The sequence below is a fragment of the Ovis canadensis genome, chromosome 13 (assembly GCF_042477335.2).
Source record: "Ovis canadensis isolate MfBH-ARS-UI-01 breed Bighorn chromosome 13, ARS-UI_OviCan_v2, whole genome shotgun sequence".
Classification (NCBI taxonomy): Eukaryota; Metazoa; Chordata; class Mammalia; order Artiodactyla; family Bovidae; genus Ovis; species Ovis canadensis.
In genome coordinates this window covers 36750459-36765990 of record NC_091257.1, presented here as the reverse complement: position 1 = coordinate 36765990, position 15532 = coordinate 36750459, and positions in this window count along the sequence as shown.

Here is a 15532-nt window from a genome sequence, read left to right as displayed (position 1 = left end):
TATGTTTTCTGATATCTAGTTCATTACTTAGGATTATTGAGATTTAGCAATAGGTGTCCTCCCAGGATGGTACATACCCAGCTGGCTACATTACATATAGTCTGATTTAATAAAAAATACTAATAGTGAGAATCTTGTCTCTCAAGGGTTGTTTTTACCTAGCATTGAAGAGTATCTGTTTTCATTTTCTTTTTTTTTTGAGTTCTTGGCTTCTTATATGAAACTCTTCAGATAAGCAATTAAAAAGAATGAGCGCTAGTTTCTCCTACTGTCAGTTTCTCCTATTTTGATAATTAATGGATTACAGTAGGATAAAGGTAAAATTGGATGAAGGCAGAGGGAAATGGACTGATGGACAGTTTCAAGTCAGAAAATCCTGGGGTCTGAGCACTGCAGTTTTATGTTTTCTGACAGCCTGAATCCACAGGAGATTTTTATTCTCTGAATCCAGTTGGATAGTTTTTAAACATGCTTTAAAAAAAGAATATCATGTAGAAAGCTATGTAAATATGGCAGAGCGTGGGCAAAGAGAATACTGATGATTAAAGATGTTCATGAAGGCGAGGCAGAATGGGGTAGGTAGACAGGTTTCAGAAAACAACAAGAAATCTGGATTCCAGTGGCTTACATTCACCTGGACAAGGGTTCTGACATGCTAGAGATACAGATACCCTGTGGAAATCTCTCGTATGTGTTGGAAAATTTCTGATATGTGGGGGCTATATAGTATTTGCAGCAGCAGTTCCATAGGAAGGTGGTATACTTGAGATGGGAAAGGACTTTGAGATCTCCTTATCCAACCAACAGAATATAGAGGAAGCAACGGAGGCCAACATAAGATAATTATTGTGACTTGGTCAGGCTGATACAGCCACTGACTCTTCCGGAGAAGGAGCCCAGGTGTTCTGATGCCAAGGGAAAGGCTGTTGTCTTTGCATCCTGTCACCTGGCAGCTTCCATACCTTCTCCCTACCCACAGCATCCAGGCAGTTTTCAAGAAATAAAAGAATATTAAATGAGACTTTTCTGGTCTTGGATTTTTAGCTGAGAAGAACACATTTAAAGACCAGTGTTGGCATCTCCATGGGCAGGGCTTCCTAATAGGTGGCTGAGACATAGTCATAGCCCCACAGCCACCTGCAGCCATGTGGGTGAAGAGTTGCCACTTGAGCATCTTACACATGAAGAACACTAACATCTACCACTCCAGCAGCATTCTGCAAAGACTTTTTGTCCCCTTAATTTTTTTGGATTCCTCTCACCCCAACCTTAGAGAAACCCCTAGCAGCTCTTGATTGGGGAGGGCATTGAGGGAGGAGGGAAAATACTCCTGCTCTAGGTTTTTGAATGTGGATAAGCTCTGAGCTATGGGGAATGGAAGGAGCTATAGGTGGGATGACAAATGGAAAATTTTAATGCATGGTTATAGACTATTTGTTAACATTCATTTGTTTATTAGGACCTAGGGCACCTAGAAGAAATGATATGTTCTTCCCATAACATGGTGGGGAAGGGAGAGCCATCAGAGCATCTTAGAGTGAAGAAGAGAAATTAAGTTGTTTCCTGTTTGTGAGTTAAGTGAGCCCTGCTATTCTATGACATTGACTAAACTCTTCTGGTTCTTTTCACACTCATGAAGCATCTGTAGTCTTATCTGAGTCACACTTTACTGGAGGGGGACTTCCTGATTCAGCTGAGTTCAGGGTTGGGAGAATAGTCTGATCTATCTTCTTGGAGATCACATGGGGCTATACCTGTAGTCATGAAATTAAAAGATGCTTGCTTCTTGGAAGAAAGCTATGACAAACCTAGCTGCTGCTAAGTCGCTTCAGTCGTGTCTGACTCTATGTGAACCCATAGACAGCAGCCCACCAGGCTCTGCCGTCCCTGGGATTCTCCAGGCAAGAGCCCTGGAGTGGGTTGCCATTACCTTCTCCAATGCATGAAAGTGAAAAAGAAAGTGAAGTTGCTCAGTCGTGTCCGACTCTTAGCGACCTCATGGACCGCAGCCTACCAGGCTCCTCCATCCACGGGATTTTCCAGGCAACAGTACTGGAGTGGGTTGCCATTGCCTTCTCCATGACAAACCTAGACAGAGTATTAAAAAGCAGAGACATTACTTTGCTGACAAAGGTCCATCTAGTCAAAGCTATGGTTTCTTCAGTAGTCATGTATAGATGTGAGAGTTGGACCACAAAGAAAGCTGACTGCCAAAGAGTTGATGCTTTTGAACTGTAGTGTTGGAGAAGACTCTTGAGAATCTCTTGGACTGCAAGGAGTTCCAACCAGTCAATCCTAAAGGAAATCAGTCCTGAATATTCAATGGAAGGACTGATGCTGAAGCTGAAGCTCTAATACTTTAGACACCTGATGCAAAGAACTGACTCCTTGGAAAAGACCCTGATGCTGGGAAAGATTGAAGGCAGGAGGAGAAGGGATGATGGCGGATGAGATGGTTGGATGGTGTCACCAACTTGATGGACATGAGTCTGAGCAAGCTCTGGGAGTTGGTGATGGAGATGGAAGCCTGGTGTGATGAGTCGGACACGACTGAGTTACTGAACTGAACTGAACTGATACCTGTTACAGCATGACTGATCAGGCTTCTGTGAAAGAAAATGAATTTCTGACTCTATCTTCTGAGACATAAGTGAAGTTTCCTTCCTAGGCAACTGAGCTCCCATAATAGTATTGGTCACTGATTAGGCGGTGTGGCCCTAAATAGGAAGAGATGCTATCTGCTGTCTAAGAATTACACTCCTCAAATTCTGTAAATGCAGAACTCTAGTAGTTTCTTAAATCATCAAAATTTCTACAAGGACATTAATATGGAAAAAATTTAAAAATAACAAGCAAGAAGACCCTTCAAGAGTGAAATATTATGTAAGAGCTTCAGATTGCATATAAAACTGAATGATCCTAATTAATTCCCTGAAACTGTAAAATCTTTAAATCTGACATCATCTGAAACTGGTACAATCTCTAAAGTCTGATTCTTTGCTTTAAGTTTTTACTCAATTATTATTTTTGTTTCTGGGGAAAGTATATTTTTAGCTTTGAAAAAATGTAATGATTGCACAAATTCTTTTCAGCTCTGTAATTCGGTTGGCAGTTATTCTGTCTATGTGTATGTAGATGGTGGGAACATAACTTTCTGATGAATTGTTCTTTTTTTCCATTTGATAAAGGACTTTAAAATATATTCTTGTTCTGTCTCCAACTACAAGTGGGTCATTATTTCCACTTCACTGTATCCTCAAAAAGATGAAGTCTTGTTCATGAGCTGTGCAGATAAGATGGTTGGCTTCAAGCGTACTGTCAAAAGTGCCATATCTTGGCTCATTGTGTTTTCAATCAACATGTTGCTCTCAATAGCTTCAACCTAGGGTTAGGGCCAAACTTTGCTACCTAAGGCTCTGCCCTATTTCCTCTTTATACAGGATGTAGACAAATTATGTTCCTATTCCCCTTCCTGAATACTTTCTTTTGTTTAAATTTTATTTTGACTTTTATTGAAATATAGTTGATTTACAGTATTATGTAAAATTTGGGTGTTCAACATATAAATTCAGTATCCAACTCCTTGTGATCCCATGGACTGTAGCCTGCCAGGCTCCTCTATCCATGGGATCAGTCAGGCAAAAAATACTGGAGTGGGTTGCCATTTTCTCCTCCAGAAGATATCTTCCGGACCCAAGGATCGAACCCACGTCTCTCATGTCTCTTGCATTGCAGATAGAGTCATTGCAGACAGTTTCATTACTGCTGAGTCATCTATCGCTATTATTATTTTAATGGGCATCAGTGTATCATACCAATGAGTTGATAAGATCAATCAGTGGTGGAATTTTGGGCTCCAGAAATAAGCGTCATGGTGAGATATGTTGAAGGGAGGATGTGATATTGAAGTCAATACCAGTTTCAGTATTTTCCAATGTCCTTCTGCACTGAAGGTAGAAAATGAACTCTCTGGCCAGAGACACCTACGCTGAGGTCCCAGTTCTGCCAGTCATGACTCAAATGACTGTGGGGAAATGACCTCTGTCCCACAGAATTATTTTGAACACTTGCTGTAACTTTTTTTTCTCCAAAAACAGATTAGGTGCTCAACAAATGTTATTCATTTGGTAAATATTAGCTTATTTCCTCTTCTATTCTTTCAAACACAATCATAAAAGCCAAGAAATATGACCCAAATCGATGAAGAATCGCAGAGACAAAAGAGCCAGGGTCTCAGTAGTCAAGCAGTAAAGCTAAAGCTAGTGCTGGGTGTTTGATTAGCTCTCTAACGCAGCGTCCATGATTCCCCAAATGTACGCAGCTTCTCTGGAGCTGGAAAGTCAAAAAGCACATTTGTTTAGCCCAGATATTCTATTACTTGGATCAGGAATTAAAATCCTGGGACTCGAATTCTCCTAACAAAAATCTCAACTGTAAGTTGATATTTTCTAATATTTGTTAAAACTTAGGCAATGGCTCATTTATTGAGCCAAAGTGGCACCGTTAAGTATGTTAGAATCATGGATTCACAACAAAAAAGAGGAAGAGGTGAACTTCTCTCCAGTCATAGAGCTCATTAGTGACCACAACGTGGCTCAGCCAGATGTTAACTGTCTCATTAAAGTGTTCTTTTTAGCACATGGCTATTTTTTTTTTTTTGCCAGAAAAAAATGATATTGAAAAATTCATTTATGCTTCTTGGCATAGACAGTTTTAAGAACTGTGATGCACTTCGTGTTAGCTTGGGAGAGCTGCATAAATGAAAATGAAACTATTCATCTTATGGAGTGATGGGTATGGAGAGTAATGAATTTCTGTAATTTCAACATAACCAGTCAGATCTATCAGTGCAGGGAAACACTGTTAGGCTGTCTGTGGTCAAGTGAACATGGCCGGAGAAAATGGAGCCATTCCACTGATGTCTTCTAGTGGTCACTCAATAAATTTATGTTGAACTAAGTTGGAGAATTGTGGCTTCACTTACTGAAGGTGTGATTTTCTCGCTGAGCTGGAAAACCAAAGTGACATCCATGTGCTTTCAACCAAGCTGTGGCTCTGCTGGTAAAAGTATTATTATTTTGAAATTGAAATGAAATATAAAAGAATACACTTTAAGCAAAATAAACTTAAATTTGCTATAAAATGTTATGTGAAAGTTGCTCAGTCATGTCCAGAGACCCCATGAACTATATAGTCCATGGAATTCTCCAGGCCAGAATACTGGAATGGGTAGCCATTCCCTTCTCCAGGGGATCTTCCCAACCCAGGGATCAAACCCAGGTCTCCCACCTTGCAGGCAGATTCTTTACTAGCTGAGCCACCAGAGAAGCAGAAGAATACTGGGGTGGGTAGCCTATCCCTTTTCCAGTAGATCTTCCTGACCGAGAAATTGAACCAGGGTCTCCTGCATTGCAGGTGGATTCTTTACTAGCTGAGCTACCAGGAAGCCCCATAAAATGTTATGCTTGACCAAAGCTAAGAATGTTGATATTTTGTTTCCTCTGTTTCTAATTCTATGGTAATTAATAAAATAAGGGTACTGATAAAAAATGTTCACATGGGTCCACAAATATTAGCTTCACTAATTAATTCACTTTAGGGATTCCTCATTAAAAGATTGCGTGGTTTTGAATTTGTAATGGAAAGCATCCAGTGTGGTTTTTTGTTACTCATTGTCATAGCATCAATATATTGAGGTCACACTCTTGTCAATAGATTTCATGGTCATGACCTCTTCAGAAACTTGCTGTAGAATGTGTTGAGTTTTCCCTGTAATGAAAGTATCCTCACAGTAATCTTGAGAATAACAGCAATAATTACAGATTCCTGTGGATGGAAATCATTGAAGAAAATGATGGCCTGGCCCCCTGTCTAGTTACTTTTGCTAGGTAGCTTCAGTCGTGTCTGACTCTTTGGAGCTCCATCAGCTGTAGTCTGCCAGGCTCCTCTGTCCATAGGATTCTCCAGGCAGGAATACTGGAGTGGGTTGCCATGCCCTCAGCTAGAGGATCTTCCAGACCTGGGGATCAAACCCATGTCTGTTACATCTCCTGCACTGGCAGGTGGAGTCTTTACCACTAGTGCCACCTGGGAAGCCCCTAGTTACTATTGTACTGTAACAAATTACTGGAAACTTAAAGACAGAAAGCCACCATTTTATTAAGCTAATATATTATTGGCTTGATATTTGGAAAGAGCCCCTGGGAATAGGTTGTCTCTGTTGTACAATATCTGGGGCTTCAGTTGGGAAGACTTGATGACTGGGGAACTGGCATTATCTGAAGGCTGATTTGCTAACATGACTGGCAGCTAGGGCTGGTTTCAGCTGGGATCTCACCTGAGGCCAGTGAGTAGAACACCTAGATATTGATTCTCCATGTGACTGTTTGAGCATCCTCACAGCATGGGGCCTGGGTCCAACAGCGAGTACCCTGTGGGAGCCAGGCAGTAGATGGATCATCTTTCATGATCTGGCCTCAGAGGTCACATTGGGTCATGGGAGCCCTTGTCACAAGCCTGCCCAAATTAAGTGGAGGCAGCATAGACCAATCTCTCGAGGGGAAGAGTGTCAACATGTCACTGAAAGAGGGCCAAATGTATGGAAGATACCGTGGGCATCTTTGGAAAATGCAGCCTGCTCCATCTCTGCTCTGCGGGAACGAGGGATGCACGCCAAGACCCTGTGGCACGGTTTTGCCATGGCCTCCTGCTGTGGTTTGGTTCAGTTCAGTTCAGTTCAGTTCAGTCGCTCAGTCGTGTCCAACTCTTTGCGACCCCATGAATCGCAGCACACTTCCCCATATTTTACAGAGTGTGGGATTAGCTCTCAGTTGAGTCTAGTTTACAGCTGAGATTGTAAACCAAGGTATAATGATTAATTTTGTGTGTCAACTTGACTGGGCCATAGGGTGCCTAGATATTTGGTCAAATGTTATACGGAGTGTGTCTGTGAGAGATTTTTGGATGAGGTTAACATTTGAACCTCATCAAATGGGTTTTATTGACTATGCCAAAGCCTTTGACTGTGTGGATCACAATAAACTGTGGAAAATTCTGAAAGAGATGAGAATACGAGACCACCTGACCTGCCTCTTGAGAAACCTGTATGCAGGTCAGGAAGCAACAATTAGAACTGGACATAGAACAGACTGGTTGCAAATATGAAAAGGAGTACATCAAGGCTGTATATTGTCACCCTGCTTATTTAACTTCTATGCAGAGTACATCATGGGAAACGCTGGGCTGGAAGAAGCACAGCTGGAATCAAGATTGCTGGGAGAAATATCAATCACCTCAGATATGCAGATGACACCACTCTTATGGCAGAAAGTGAAGAGGAACTAAAAAGCCTCTTGATGAAAGTGAAAGAGGAGAGTGAAAAAGTTGGCTTAAAGCTCAGCATTCAGAAAACTAAGATCATGGCATCCGGTCCCATCACTTCAAGGGAAATAGATGGGGAAACAGTGGAAACAGTGTCAGACTTTACTTTTTGGGCTCCAAAATCACTGCAGATGGTGACTGCAGCCATGAAATTAAATGATGCTTACTTCTTGGAACAAAAGTTATGGCCAATCTAGATAGCATATTCAAAAGCAGAGACATTACTTTGCCAACAAAGGTCTGTCTAGTCAAGGCTATAGTTTTTCCAGTGGTCATGTACAGATGTGAGAGTTGGACTGTGAAGAAAGCTGAGTGCCGAAGAATTGATGCTTTTGAAGTGTGGTGTTGGAGAAGACTCTTGAGAGTCCCTTGGACTGCAAGGAGATCCAACCAGTCCATCCTAAAGGAGATCAGTCCTGGGTGTTCATTGGAAGGAATGATGCTAAAGCTGAAACTCCAATGCTTTCGCCACCTGATGTGAAGAGTTGACTCATTGGAAAAGACTCTGATGCTGGGAGGGATTGAGGGCAGGAGGAGAAGGGGACGACAGAGGATGAGATGGCTGGATGGCATCACTGAGTCAATGGACATGAGTTTGAGTGAACTCTAGGAGTTGGTGATGGATAGGGAAGCCTGGCGTGCTGTGATTCACAGGGTTGCAAAGAGTTGGACACGACTGAGTGACTGAACTGAACTGAATATTTGAACAGGGTGGGTAAATTAAGTGAAACAGATTGCCCTCCCTACTGCAGGTGGCCCTCATTGATTCATTTGAACAAACAGCCTGACACCGTCCCTCAAAAAAGAGGAGACTCCTCCTGCTTGGATGCTTTAGCTGGGACTTCAGTATTTTTCCTGCCTTCATATTTGAATGGAAATGTCAGCTCCTCTCACGTCTTCAGCCTGCTGTCTCTCAGACTGAAATCAACACCATTGGTTCTCCTGGGTCTTTGGCCTGCTAACCCCCAGTCTTGGAAATTTTCAACCTCTATTGCATAAGTAAGTTTCATAAGTAAATTCTCTATCTATCTATATATCTGTCTAACTATCTATCTATCATCTATCTATCTACACATCCTATTGATTCTATGGAGAACTCTCACTCAAACACAAGGATTTAGGCTCTAGCTTGTTCTTTTTATTTTTTAAGTTTTCTTTTTAAAATGTGGACTATTTTTAAAGTCTTTATTGAATTTGTTACAATTGCTTTTGTCTTATGCTGTGGTTTTTGGCTGTGAGTATTGTGGGAGTTTAGCTCCCTGACCAGGGATCAAACTTGTGTCCTCTCATTGGAAGGTGAAGTTCCAACCACTGGACAGCCAGGGAAGTTCCATGGGGGTCTAGCTTCTTGCCAGCTCCAACCCTGAGGTACCATTCAGGATAGATTTCAGGCCCTCCAAAGTAATGAGGGGTTATCTTCCTGGCCTCTCAGTTTTCCGCCTTGATCCTGAATGTGGGGAATGGCATGGAAGAATGTGGGCTCCTGAGGTGGGGATAACAGACAATGAGAGACTGGCTGCTCAGTCTCCATCACTGTGATGATGAGTGACAGGAGAAGTCATGGTGTAGGAGGTACTGGGGGACACGAATGTACCTGATAATGAAAGCACACCTCACATTAATCTGGATGTGGCGTGTGTTCATTGGCATCAGGATGCAAGATAGCTGGCTTGGAAAACGTTGAGTGATTGAATGAGTTAATTCTTCAAAAACATCCCCTTCAGCAGAGGTCCTGTGATATTTGAGAGGCTGTAGTGATGGATAGATGTATGCTGAAAGATCATAAAGAACTCTCAAGATTGAAATGAAGGCATCTGAGCAGAGAATGAAAGGGAAATCAGGCTGTGCATAAATAATGTGAAATCAAATGTGTCTCTGGAAATGGGATGCTTTGCCATTTGTGGGGGAGAACTAGCTGCAAAATCCACATAGTCAGCACGTGGCTGTTACCCAGTTACTGTTGGGAGAGGCATGAACTGTGGTGTGGAAATTAGTTCGGCTCATTCCTTGCTTATGCTGGAAAGACGATTGACCTGTGCCCAGCATGTATTTTTATTCTCAAACAGGGAGTGATTTGGTAGTGTTTGTCAGAGACAGTGTTCATAAACGATTTGTCATCTTCTGATGAGAGAGTTTGCATTATTTAAACTGAAAATGGAAATTACTTCTTTTGTTTTTTTCCAGATGATTGAACAAATGCAGCATTTGAAAGGTTTGGCATACTCTGCCTCATGCACTGAACACACACACACACACACACACACACACACACACACACACACACACATGAGTTCTTTCTATGATGATTAACTGCTTATTTATTTATGATGATTAACTGTATGGGAGAGGTAGGCAGGGAGAACGACATCACTGAAAACAAACCGCTTCATATTTTGGATGCCAAACCTGCTGAAAACCACAATGTTTTCTCAGCATGCAATGAGACAGCTGATTCTGGATGAACTCAGTTTTCCAGTCCAGGGGTCCAAATAGTGTGAAGAAGCTTTCTGAAGGTCACATGAGGTTGAGAGAATTTGTCTTTCTACCCTTAGAACAGTGCCTGGAAATTTCTTCCCCAAGCTATCAATATTTCACAACATTCTGAAAATATTCTTAGGTTATTGATCATGCTTAAGCTACTGCTTATGGTCATCTTTTTATCCTTTGATATTTTTCTTAAATGTTTCACTTCTAGCAGGTATTTATACATTAGAAACTCAAGGGTAAATTAACTTATTTGCAAAAGTCTTATTGGATTATTAATTTATTTGAATAATTTCTAGAGTGAATTTTAAAATTAGAAACTCTCATTTGGTATTACTTTTGCTTCCCAAATCTTCCTTTGGCATTAAAATATTTTTGGTATAAAATATACAGCAATCATTAGGTCTCCATCTATGATACATGGTATGATTCATGAAAAACTCCTCATTGATTGGAAAGTTAACTAGCCAGCAGTTAGTGACTTGGGTTATTTTGCTCCTAAGAAGGGTATTTGTTGATGCAACAGGAGATCAAAAGCATTGGTGCTTAATGGACTAAGGGCACCAACCCTCTGTGCAGTTGAGAATTTTCGTGTAACTTTACAGAAGTTTACATCTTTATAGCTGTAACTTTACAGCTGACCCTCTCAACCAATCGCAAACCACCACTATCGTGTGGTACCATAATAAGTGTTTAGCAAAAAAATCCACATGTAAATGGACTCATACAGTTCAAATCTGTTATCCAAGGCTCCATTTTGTTTATATTTATTTAATTTAAAATGTATTATTGGTTAAATTGTTTTAATTTTAATTTTTTTATTTATAGCATGCATGATTCTTAGTTCCCCAACCAGGGATAGAACCCATGGTCCCCTGCAGTGGAAGCACAAAATCTTAACCACTGGACAGCCAGGGAAGTCCCAAAGGGTCCACTGTATTGAGAAAAAACACAAAAAATAATTAGACCAAGGGTGTTTTTTAAGGTGACTATAAACTAGGAGAAAGGAAAAACATTGTAATCATGGATTTATACTTAGTGTTTCAGGAAAAAATATTACATATATGTTTATTCACATAAATCAATACCAAATAATGATTTACCTAACTTAGTGTTATAATGGAAAGATGAGTGAGGGATGGTGTTGTTAGAATATTATAAGAAAGATAAATCTTTATCATAATGTCTAACATTTAGAAAATTAAGATGCAAAAATAATAAAGCATGATAATTTAGACAAACAGAGGTTACCAACAGAAGTCAGAGCTTAGTGAGTTAAAAAAAAAAAAAATCAGGACTGGGAACCGGGCCTAGAGGTGATGAGAGATATACAGAAGTCATTTTTGAGACATCTGATACTTTTTATTCTTTTCCCCTTTGATTAATGAAATTAAATTATGTAAATGCAAAATAAATTTATTTATGTAAATTGAAAAAGAATGATAGGGTATCCTTTAGATGAACAAGGCTACTTAGAGCTGTTATCTGATTGGCTTTTGAATAGCATTTTAAGTTAGGAGTAAATATAATCCAAAAGAGAGAGATCAGGGAATAATTCAATGATTTAATAGTAATCAATTTCACTTGCTACTGAAGTTTCAACTCTTTGAAGGCAGTGGCAATTTGTTTTAGGAACAAACTAAACTTGTTTGGGTACAAGTCAGTAAATGGCTTGTCTTTCACTGGTCTTTCTCCTGCCCGACTGATGTCTGAGCTGATGTCTCATAAAAACCAGTTTTCTCTGGCTTTTAAAGGAAAGACAATCTCTTTCTTTTCCATCCTCCCTCCCTCTCTCTCCTTCCTCCCTTCTTTCCTTTCTTCTCTCCTCCTCAACCTCTTCTTCTTCCTATTTTACCTCCTCATTCTTCTATTACTACTTCTCTTCCTTTTTCTTTGTTAGATGAGTCCAGTGCACATCAATATTTCTCACTGGTTCTTGAAACCTCCTATATAATAAGCTCATGAAAAACAGTTTAATGAACAACCTGGACCTAATAGAAGTGAAGTTATAGAGCACATTGATTTTTTTCCTCAGTGACATTCCTAGGATGGTAACTTTGATGACCTTATAGATTTTTCCTTCACTTCTGTGTGTTCATGTAGTCTTAGCTTCAGATTTTTAATGTTTATTTAGCCATAATAGAAAAAAAATGAAATGTAGCCTTATTGATCATGACTTTTCCCCCATCCTCTCAGCTCCCAGTCTGACATAGGATTAGAAGTCTACAGTGAGGAAGGGACTATGGCTTGACATTTAAACTGTTATCCTGGGTTTTTCATTTCCTGTCCTTCGTGCTGCTGGTCCTGACTCCTCCAGAACTGGATGATTGGGGAGAAAGAGGGGAGAGCTAAAATCTTAGTTGGCTGCTATTGTCTGCATCTCTCCCTTGGTCCCCAAATGCCCTTGGTCGTGGTAAACATTCAAGACTGACTCTTTCTCTCATAACAAACATTTCTTTTTTGTGTGAGAAAACACTCTTTCCCCTATTGGCTTTGAAACTGGTTGCTATGTTGTGAGCTGCCTGTGGAGAAGGCCATGTAGCAATGAGCCGAGGGCAGCTCCCAGTTAATAGTAAGCAAGATACTGAAGCCCTCAACATGACTCTCATGAGGAACTTGAAGCTGCCCGCCTCCACGTGAGATTGGAAGTGGATCCTCCCTGAGTTGAGTCCCAGATGAGACCACAGAGTCAACCAGCTTCTCAATTGCAGCCTTGCAGAACACACAGTTCAGTCATGTCTGGACTTGTGACCCATGGAAATTGTGCTTTGTTTCCAAAGTTTACGTTCTTGTTTTTTTACAACCACAGGTAACTAATAACTCAAACAGATTTCTTCACACAGCCTCCCTCCTGAGGTTTCCTGTCATACTCTGACTAATATCTTATTACTTACCCTTCTGAGGCTCATCCCTCACAGCCTCTTTCTGTTGGGCTCACCTAATTCCTTGGCACACGTCTTGGGCAGTGTGTCTTTCAAGAAAAATCAAGTCCAGCTAAATTCTGTGAGGCCTGCTCTTTTCCACGGGGAAATTCATCACTGGAAAGGCATTTTGCTTTCACGACAGCTTCTCTACTTACTCTGCTACAGGACAATCCAGCCAGGACAACTTCTGATCTTTAGAATTTCTCCAAGTAAGTGTCAGGCAGAAGTCTCTGTGTTGCTTGAACTCAAAGGGACACGTATTAGGTTCTTTCAAGATATCTGTCTCCACACTCTTCTAGGTCCCTTAGTAGAGAGGGACCCATGTATTTACATAGCTTGGCAAGCATACAGTCAGAAGACGTTTCTGTTCTAGAAAACATTCCCACGTTCTTTGAGCAGGTCTCTGGAAGCCTTCTTCACTTGGCTTGAGGTTGCGGTAAGGGAGCTGAGGTCACCTCTCTGTTTTTTATTCTATTGTATTTATTTATTTGGCTGCTCTGGGTCTTAGTTGTGGCATATGGGATCTAGTTTGCAATCAGGGATTGAACCTGGACCCCCTACCTTGGGAGCATGGAGTCTTAGCCATTGGACTACCAGCAAAGTCCCTTGTTTGTATTTTTTAGTCATCTGTTACCATATTTTATATTGATCATCCCCTTTCTTGAGAATATGTGAACACCAAATACTTTGTATTCTAAGCTCTGAAGCTTCAGCCAAAATTCTGTGATGACAAGACAAACTTAACACCTTGATAGAGTTTTCATTTTCTAAATTTTATATATGTGATAAATATTCATCTTTCCCTTGCATCATTGTAGTATGAGCAGGGGACCCGGAAGTGTTATTTTTAAAAAGGAAGAGAATGTAAACAAGTAACCTATTATTGCCAAGGGAGTAGTCTTCCTTTTAACCTCTTTCACAGAAGCTATTAACTTCACTTTGAAAACACAGAGAAATGAGAAACAGCCTATCCAAATTGCCGAGCATAGGGTCTTGAGAGATAATTGGACAAAAGAATTAGAAAAATCCCAAAATAGTCACTGGGATCTGGAGGTCAGAAAAGATGAGAGGAATCCCTGAGAGTTAAGATGAAGAACAAGCAGGAGGAAAAATGACAAATATTCTACTTCTTCACTTCCACAGCATGGGAGGTTGGATTGATTATATGGGCATATATGGATATCCTTAAACTAAATGAAAATTACTTGTATGATTTCTTATGTTCCATAAGCTCTTCTCAATTAGATCCTCTTACTTGATTGTTCAAGTTTAAGTAGCATTCCCATGACCCAGGTGGGCACAGAGTCATCTGGAATTCCCAAGAATTGTTTCTGGACTTCCCAAGAATTGTTTCTGGACAGGAATGTAGAAAATGGGACCTGGTGATAGGAACCCATAGGCAAGTGATGCTCAAACACTAACCATCCTTAAGTTTAGGTGAGTCAATTGTTATTGATATAGTGACTTAAGAGGATTCATTCTTGGTCTAAGGCTGCAGTGGGGGATTTGAACTGCAGCTATAGTTGATTGGGTGACCTAGTCATTATCATCTCCCCAGTTTTCCACGTATCCATATCCTGGGGTTTGCTAAAGTGCTGTGGCAACCAGTGTGTCCAAAGCAAAGTAGGGTAGAAATGATTCTAGAAACAGGCATTTTGGTGGACATAGCTGGCACTTCTGCGTCAATAGTGCAGAGCGTTTTTAGGTCTTTCTCAAGTTATTTGCTTGAATGTTGCATACTGGCCCTTCCCACACTTTTGTCCTACAGGCTTCAATAATACTGGCTTTCAGCTCTTACAGGATGGGAAATGCCTATAGGAATCTTTTAAGAAAGCTCTGCCTAACAAGTCTGACTTTTACCATAAGGGGTGTCTTGTTAGAGGTGCCAGAAGATCTCTTTATAAACTTTGGTTTTATTATATTTTTAAACTTAGAATATAGAAGTCAAGCTTAGTAATATAGGATGTTCCTGGTGTATTCTCTGTATCTTTTTTTTACTGCTCTGCTGAAACTGTACCTTCCTTTTGGTTATTATTATCACAGAGGAACCAGAAGTTGAAGAAAAGCCAAGTGATTTTTCTATTTTTAAAAAACGTCCTGCAAAAGTTCCTTCTGGCTTCTCTTCAGTTTTGTGTTTCTTACTCCTGGAGTTTTTCATTGTGTGCTGTTGATGAATGCAGTTGACTGCTAATCAATATTAGCAGCTAGAGTAGTAAAGATATTACTGAATTATAAATGATCTTTAAAGATACATTTCAAGAAGCAATCAGTTTTAGAGCTGCATTTGTTATCACATTGTTGACAACCTTGATATCAGGGTTTTAATATCCTGTAGGATAATGAAATTTCTACCCGATGCAGATTTTCTCTGTCTTTGTATTATAATAACTGGATATTACTTCAGGTGGGTGAATGGTAATATTTTCTTGAGCTCTTTTCATATTAAGGTTCTTAAGAGGGTTTCTTTTCTTTTTTTTCCAAGCCAGAGGAGTTCATAGACCTAAGGATAAAGTAACAAAGGAGAGGTGCTTATCCGAGAAGAAAAAATCCTGTTCTCTTTGCTTCCAGCTGGTCCTGTGCTCCTGGCAGATAGCCTATAGGTTATGTTGGGGCTGTTGATCTCTCACCAGCAGTTGACGGGAACAATGACAAGAATCTAGGGAAAGAAAGTGCCTTTATAGAGGTGAACATTGAAGGGAAGCTTGCTGATAAGCTTGTTTCATGGAAACAAAAAGTCGGAGTAT